Raw genomic sequence first — 7,083 nt, forward strand, 5'->3', positions numbered from 1 at the left:
TTCATGCTTTTCTTTCAGTCAACAGACTTCTAAATAATTTATCTTCTGCGGGATGTTTGTCAACTACCATAACTGGAAAACCAGTATCACTTGTCATAAACAGAAGGAAACTGTAAAAACAGATCCTGTGGAAACAAAACAAACAGTATGTTCTAGCTGGATCCCTTTGCCTGCCAAGGGCTCTGAGCTTTCTCTTTGTTTTTAAGAATAAAGCATCCGCAAGGGTTAAGGAGATTCTCCCGTCAGCCAATCGGGGGCGGAAAGAGAAGTGACCAGGGAATCAACTTCTTTCCCTGTGAAGGCACGTATTCCCCCCTCCTGGGACACCGCCTAGAATGACCCCCTGCCCCTCCGGGCGTGCGCGCGCGTCGAGGAGTGAGCATTTGGGGGCGGCGCTTTCACGGTCGCCGTGGCCAGATGCGCGCGGGCGGTGACCCAGAACAGGTGAGGCGGGAGGGGAGGGGCGGCCGCAGCTCAGGGCTGGGTTTGTCTAACGTGTGCCCTCTGGCGGCTGTTGCCTTTGGGCGGGAGGAGCACGTGCGCCTGGGGTCTCGGTGGAGGATCTGCTAAAATAGCCGGGCTCCCTCTCGGGACCCGCTGGACACCCTGGGATAGGAAGTCATTGAGCGCGCATCAGGGGGTGGGGGGGTGCCCGCTCCGCCCCGCCCTCTTCCTCCGGTCACCTCGTGGCCATGGCAAGCTTGGGGCAGACCTCTGGTGCCCAGACCCCCTAGGCCTCCCTCCCGGAGACTCCTCGCCGCTCCCAGCATACGTCAACCTGGCTCTGCCGTCCTTTCCCTCTAAGCAAAACCGAAAGACATGAACCGCTACCATTAGCCAGCCCGAAGAGGAGGGGGCGGGGGAACTGAGGCCCCGAACGCAGCAGCCGCTGCTCAGGCGATGGCGCCCCCCGGCTCTGCGCACCCACCTGGGCGCCCGGGTAGTTGCGAGCCCGCTGGCTCCGCCCAGGAGCAGGTCCAGCGTCCGCGTGACGCAGCGGCGGGTTTGCTGGCGGCGGATTTGCAGGCGGCGCGTCCCGCCAAGCAGCGCAGGGACGGGGCCTGTCGCGCCCCACAGCCTGCAGGGCCCCGGGGGGCGGCCAGACCTGCGGGCGGGTGCCGAGAATCCGCCTGGCACGGCGGCCTCAGGGTTCCCCAGCACCACCAACCGCACAAAAAGGGAGGAGCCGCGCACCAGGCAAGCCCAGGGCACCGTGGATCGGGGGATCGCGAGAGGCTGAATGTACAAACCGACCAAGGCCAGACCACATACAAAAATAGAACACTGAGCGAGCCGCAGCAAACCAGCCCGGGGGAGCCAAACCTCAACTTCTGCAGCATCAACCCCCAAAGGCCAGAACTCGGTAGGTAACTACCAGCTGCCCTAATTTTTTCTCTGCTCCAACTTAAGACCTACCAGAGAAAGCCAAATCTGCTCGCCTGACCAATCATGGGCGGCCTCCTTTCTAATCTGCCCACCTCCAGCTTCCCCATGCTGACAACCTCCAATCCTGGCACACCTGACGCCTCCCGTTTCCCACTATGAAGCACCTGTGGTGGGAAGCAGATGGTGTGAGACATAGCAGCAAGAGCTCGAGGGCCCCCAGGTCTGTGCCCTGGATGGTGGCCCTGGGGTCCCCCCCATGGTCCTCATCCCTGGGAGCAGACAGAACGCTTGGGATGAACTCTACACGCACTCATTCGTTCATTCATTCATTCAACAGACATTTCCTGAGTGCCTGTTGTGTAAGGAACGGCCCGAGGACACGCCCCTAAAGCCCTGCCTCATAGGGGCTCCACTCCAGCAGAGGAAGAGAGACAGCAATCAACGCGCAAATATATTAATAGAAATAGAGGACAGAGGATGATATAGCAGAAGGGGATCGAGCGGGGAGGGGAATTCCTGTAACTCAGGTGACGGAAAGCCTCTCTGAGGGGTAGCTGTGGCCTTCGTCCTCTTTGTTTAGGACGACTCTGGAGAACTAGGGGGCTCTACCCCTCTGCGGGCTGTGCGGCAGCCCCTCTCCCCTCCCCTAGTGCTGGCGGCCATCTCCCTGCCGCTGTCCAGGACAGCAGTGCTGTGCACGTGGCTTTGCAGCCCCCATCAGCAGCGTGCTTTGTTCCTGAGGCTCCGGAAGGACAGACGGGAAGCCAGCATCAACCCACAGGGACAAGGAGAGCATGTGAGGCTGCAGCCTCCTCTAGAACTGGGTGCTTTTGGGGACCCCAAGGTTGGCTCAGGGCTGTGAGCAGGGGCAATGCAAGACACAGCAAAATACCAGCCCGGATGTGGGTTTGAGGTCTCACTGTCTGTAAGAAAAGGAATACGGCTCAGCTTTGGAAAGAGAGAGCTGGGTGGAATCTCGCTTTGTCACCGTGTGACATGGGGTCAATTATTTAACCTCTTTACTAAGCCTCACTTTCAGCACCTGGAAACTGAGATGCAAATAGTAGCCCTCTCACGGGGCTGTCGTGAGGTTTCCATGAGATAATCTATGTGAAGCCCAGAGCACAGAGCCTGGCGCCAGAAAACCCCTAATAACAGGGCCTGTGTTAAGCTGGCATCCAGCAAGCCCAGGGGCTTAAGGGGTGGGCCGTGTTTGTTTCCTACGAGGAAACCGAGGCTGGAGAGCTTAACATGAAGACTTGGAGCAGGGCACTGTGGGTCCTTTTCCAGCTCACTTTCCGACCTGTCCAGGGATCTGTCCTGTTCTGGATAGCAGCCCCCAAAGAAGGCTCTGGTTCCGCCTCTCCCACCTGCACTCGGCTTTCCAAGTATTTGTCTATGCGTGTATAAATATGTATTTTTTTCTTTTCTTACACAAATCGTAGCCCCTTTCCATTTCCACTACCAATAATTCTTGGAACTCATTCCATATCCGTACATATAGAGCTTCCTGATTCTTCTTTAAGCCCGAGTGATACCCCACTGTATGGATGTATGCAGTTTATTTCCCACAGGTGAGTACATTGGTAGGTAAATTCCCAGAAGATGAGTGGCCAACTTGGAGGCGTGTGTGTTTGTCATTCTGAAGCTGTCACTGTTGTAATAGATGACCTGCCTCCCTCACCATCAGTGGTGCCTGCTTTCACACTGTGGATCTTGGCCAGCATGATGGGGGAAACTGGTATTTCAGTGTCTTTTTTTTTTTTTGCAGTACGTGGGCCTCTCACTGTTGTGGCCTCTCCCGTTACGGAGCACAGGCTCCGGACGCGCGGGCCCAGCGTCCATGGCTCACAGGCCCAGCCGCTCCGCGGCATGTGGGATCTTCCCGGACCGGGGCACGAACCCGTGTCCCCTGCATCAGCAGGCGGACTCTCAACCACTGCGCCACCAGGGAAGCCCCTATTTCAGTGTCTTTTAACACATGTCCTGCTTACGATGAGTGAGCATCTTTCACATGTTCAACAGCCATTTGTAGCTCATTTCTGTGAATCTCATCTGCCCAGCCCTTCTCCTCCCCCAATTAGGCTGTTAGTCATTTTCTTGTTGATTTGTACATGCTCTTTATATTTTAGGGAAATTAGCCTTTGTCTGTGATGTGAGTTACAGATATTCTCCCCAGGCTGTCATTCAGAGCAGCACTTCTAACCTTTCTGCTGGAGACCATACCCTGTGCTCTTCTTTTAAAAATTCCACCATTATTGAGTTATAAGTGTTCTTTATGTTTTCTGGATATAGTCCTTTGCCCAATATATGTATTGTGAATATGTAATATGTATTCTCCTCTGTGTAAACACAGACTAAAAACAAAAGACTAAAGTCTTTTCATTAAAAAAAAAAATCCCCCAGCATCTAGCTTAGTTCTTTGCCTATGGTAGAAAATCAACAAACGTTTGACAATTAGATTAGTGATGTAAAAACATTCTTTATTCATCATCTTCATTACATAAAAAAGTTTAAAGCTTATTCTCACCATTTCATATTTATTTAGTTATAACTATATACTTAGACTCCTAATATATTAAAGATAATATAAAAGATAATCAAGAAATGGAAATTTAAAAGAATGAGCTAAAAATAAATACAGATGGGAGTTCTGACATTTCTTCCCTTACCCCGACAGATTGTCTGGTGCCTCTCCCAGAAGCATGCCGCCCACTTTGGAGATCTCTGGATCACACATTGTTTCCTGTGAACTTCAGCTTAACTGCGATGGGAATTGGTGTGGCCTCTGGGGTTGGTTGTGAAATGTTTGACTTGTCTCCCCTGATCTAACACCAGGCATCTCTGAGCTGTCACCGAAACCAGACCACGCCTGCCAGGAATACAGGAAGGGGGGTAGAGATGGTGAGGTGCAGGAGGTGCCAGTCTGGGATGCAGTAGCCCTGGGCCCCCAACAATCTGAGGCCCACCGGTAGTGATAGGCGATGATGGTCCCCCCTGTGGTTCAGGCCCAGTTTGCAATCCACTCCACACGGTCAGGAAGCCCGCAGAGGAGCCTGCCTTAGGGACAGGTGGGCAAAGAAAGGGACCCACAGCCAGGCCCCAGGGTGTGCTGCCTGCAGACTTACAGAGAGGCCTTGAGGTCGTTATCATGCCAGCCACACCCACTGACATGGTGCCACTGTCAAGCTTGGGAACCCTGTACCAATGACTGGGGCAGGTGCCAAGACGTTCTCCACTAAAGGATGAGATGTCAGCAGCTCGCTGGGGAAGAGGATGGACTGAAACCTCCCCAGGCCCCCCACTCTGTCCAAGGATCAGCAAGGGCCACGGGGCCCCTGAGCAGAGTTGTGGCATCACGGGAAGCCACAGGCAAGGACGTGCTCGGAGCAGGTGTACCAGTTTCCTCTTGCTGCTGTGACAGTGACCACCAACGTGGTGGCTTAAAACCATTCCATGGGCTTCCCTGGCGGCGCAGTGGTTGAGTCCGCCTGCCGATGCAGGGGACACAGGTTCGTGCCCCGGTCCGGGAAGATCCCACGTGCCGCGGAGCGGCTGGGCCTGTGAGCCATGGCCGCTGAGCCTGCGCGTCCGGAGCCTGTGCTCCGCGGCGGGAGAGGCCACAACAATGAGAGGCCCGCGTACCACAAAAAAAAAACCCAAAAAACAAAAAACCCACACCATTTCTTCTCTGACAGCATGGAGTCCAGAGGTCCACAATCAGAGTCTCAATGGTCTGAAATCAAGGTGACGGCAGGGACTGCCTCCCTCCAGAGGCTCGTGGGGAGAATCTGGCTGCTCGCCTTTTCCAGTCTCCAGAGCTGCATTCCTTGCGCTCGGGAGCGCAACCACCTGCTTCAGTGCTCTCATCGTCACCTCCTTTCATCAAATCTCCCTCTGCCTCTCTTACAAGGACACTTGTGATCGTATCTAGGACCCACCCGGATAATCCAGGATAATATTCCTTAATCTCAAAAACCTTAATTCCATTGCATCTGCAAAGTGTCTTTTGCCATATAAGGTAACATTTGCAGGTTCCAGAGGTTAGGACCCGGATATCTTTGGGGGGCATTATTCTGCCCACCACAGAGGGCAACGCCAAGCAGACGGGAGGCTTCGAAGACCAGAGGGTGTTGGGGATGTCCAAGCTCACTTCTCACAGAGGCTGTGAGGCACAGGGGCTGGGACTTCCAGTGACTGCCCCCCACCCAGGTCTCTGCAGTAGCCCAACGGCTGCTTTGCAGAGTATCTCCAAGTTGGGGATGGGGAGAGGAAGGAGGGAGCCTGGATGCAGGGCTCACATCACCCACCCATGGGCACCACCTGCCAGACCTATTGCCCCATTGGTCCAGGATGATGGCTGGACAGGTGGCTGCCGAGTCATCCTCCCTCCAGCCTCCTTCTGGTCCCAATCCAAGTATTGTTCTGATGTTTTCGAGGACAGCTTTTGGTCAGAGAAAAGCCTTTCAGAAATACTTTGTTTTTTAAGCCCTAATTCTTCTCTGAGCTTTTAAGTACAATGTACAAATCTTATTCTATGAATATACCCAGCCAATTTTAACAATCATTTTTAAGGCGAACTTTGATTAATGTTTGTAGCATTTACCTACTTAGTTAATTAAACTCCTTTAAACATTTTACGCTGCAATCGAAGTGTATTATATTCCATTTTCTAAGTTTTTCAATTATCTGACTAATAAATCTTCCCAAGTCCTTAAGTGATCCTTATCAATCAGATCCATTAAACTTATAATTATGGTGATTTTTAAATATTCAAAAACTGTTTACCAAAGTAGTAAGACTTCAACTTACAAGCACAGGTCGAAACCAATGACTCAAGAGCACATTTAAAATTAGAATCACAAGTCTGATGTTAACACTCAAATCTGCCCAATTTGCTTAGACTTTCTAAGTTCTGAAAATGCCAAAGATACAAAGTAGATTTCTGAGCTTAACACAAAAAGATAAATGCTATAGTTTTGATTTACTTCATCATCACTATACTCAATTCTAAATTTCCCTGGGTTAAAAGTGTTCCCCAAACCGATTTGGGGTTTCCTTCTCAAGCACATCCTTCTCAGCTGGATGTGGGTTCTCAACCTGCAGATGTAGGGTGAGTCAATTCTTTTTTTTTAAAATAAATTTATTTATTTTTGGCTGCGTTGGGTCTTCGTTGCTGCGCGCGGGCTTTCTCTGACTGCGGCAAGCAGGGGCTACTCTTCGTTGCCGTGAAGAGTCTTATTGCGGTGGCTTCTCTTTTTGCAGAGCATGGGCTCTAGGCATGCGGGCTCAGTAGTTGTGGCTCTCGGGCTTAGTTGCTCCGGGGCATGTGGGATCTTCTCAGACCAGGGCTCAAATCCGTGTGCCCTGCATTGGCAGGCAGATTCTTTTTTTTTTTTTTTAATTAATTTTTAATTTTATTTTATTTTTGGTTGTGTTGGGTCTTTGTTGCTGCGTGCGGGCTTTCTCTAGTTGCTGCGAGCGGGGTCTACTCTCTGTTGCAGTGAGTGGGCTTCTCATTGCAGTGGCTTCTCTTGTTGCAGAGCATGGGCTCTAGGCACTCAGGCTTCATTAGTTGTAGCATGCAGGCTCAGTAGTTGTGGCTCACGGGCTCTAGAACACAGGCTCAGGAGTTGTGGCGTACGGGCTTAGCTGCTCCACAGCATGCGGTATCTTCCCGGACCAGGGCTCGAACCG

The 7,083-nt window shown here is 52.0% G+C and overlaps 1 long non-coding RNA gene across 1 annotated transcript; it reads left to right on the top strand.

The window, feature by feature from the left end:
* Nucleotides 1–237: 237 nt before the first annotated feature.
* Nucleotides 238–6,544, top strand: LOC117198557 (uncharacterized). The gene is made up of 3 exons (XR_004479744.2): nt 238–1,363; nt 1,724–2,960; nt 4,067–6,544. It is a non-coding gene; the product is annotated as an uncharacterized LOC117198557 (long non-coding RNA).
* The last annotated feature ends 539 nt before the right edge of the window (nt 6,545–7,083 follow it).

This window comes from Orcinus orca, chromosome 8, assembly GCF_937001465.1.
Source record: "Orcinus orca chromosome 8, mOrcOrc1.1, whole genome shotgun sequence".
In the NCBI taxonomy this organism is placed as follows: domain Eukaryota; kingdom Metazoa; phylum Chordata; class Mammalia; order Artiodactyla; family Delphinidae; genus Orcinus; species Orcinus orca.